The following is a 1,253-nucleotide window of genomic DNA, read 5'->3' as shown; positions in this document are numbered from 1 at the left end:
CAGATTGTAGAACCTTTATCAGTGCAGCCATGTGGATGAGTCACGGCCATTGCTTGGCCAATGTGCTCTCTGTGAAAGCCTGAGAGAGTGTCTTTTCCCCGTGTGACTCTCCTTAGGCCCACTCTACGTCATTGATCATCTCAATAAAATTAACTTAAAAAAAGAAATAGGGGCTATCACAAGTCCTATAGGCATTAAGAGAATACTAAAGAAATACCATTAATAACTATGTAAAAATTCAAATAATGTTAACACAGAAAGTACAATTGATCTAAATATAAAACATACACCTGGGGCCGGAGAGATGGCTCAGTAGAATAAGCGCTTCCCTGGCAAGCCCAAGGGCCTGAGTTCAATCCCCAGTTCCACAAAAAAAAAAAAATCTATAAAACTTATAGAAGAAAACATAGGGGAGGGGCTGGGGAGATAGCTCAGTGGCATAAGCACCTGCCTGGCAAGCCCAAGGTCCTGAGTTTAATCCCTGGTACCACCAAAAAAAAAAGAAAGACAGAACATAGGGGAATACTTTCACGATATATGGTTAGGCAAATAGCTCCTAGATGTGACACTAAAAATGATTCACAAAACAAAAAATTAATTAATTTCACCTCCCCAAAATTAATAACTTTCAGCCTGCAAAAGACTATGTACAAGTCCAGGTACATCTAGAAAAAAATATTTGCAAACCATATATCTAGCAAAAGACTTGTATTCAGAACATATGAAGAACCCTCAAAACTCCGTGGAAGGGAAACATACATCTCAGCTTTTAAAAATGAACAAAAGCCTTGAGCACTTCAGCAGAGAGTGTATCCAGAGAGTGTCTTAGTCACTGTTTTCATCACTGGGACAAAATACTTGACACCCAGAATTGAAAAAAGAAAGGAGGAGAGTTTATCTTGGCCCGTGTTTCAGCCTGCAGGAGGCTGGCTCCGAGGCCCCACGGCATAGCACACCGTCTGCACCACTGTGGCAGCCAGGAAACACAGACGCTCAAAGGAGGAGCTGGAAGGGAACCAGCCCCTTCCACACCGTGCCCCGGCAGTCTGTCTTCTCTAGCAAGACTCCGCCAACACCCAGCCAGCTACACTCCCCCATGGTCCATTCGCCTTTTGAATATATGAGGTTTAGTGGGCCATCTTGTATCTAAACCATGATACTCCACTCCGCCCCTCAAAGGACATGTGCACTTCTCTTTATGCAAAATGCATCGATCCATCTCCAAAAGTTTCTGAAGTCCTAATGTCAGTGTT

This window comes from Octodon degus, unplaced genomic scaffold (assembly GCF_000260255.1).
Source record: "Octodon degus isolate 3935 unplaced genomic scaffold, OctDeg1.0 scaffold00027, whole genome shotgun sequence".
Taxonomy (NCBI): domain Eukaryota; kingdom Metazoa; phylum Chordata; class Mammalia; order Rodentia; family Octodontidae; genus Octodon; species Octodon degus.
This window is presented reverse-complemented; position numbering follows the sequence as displayed.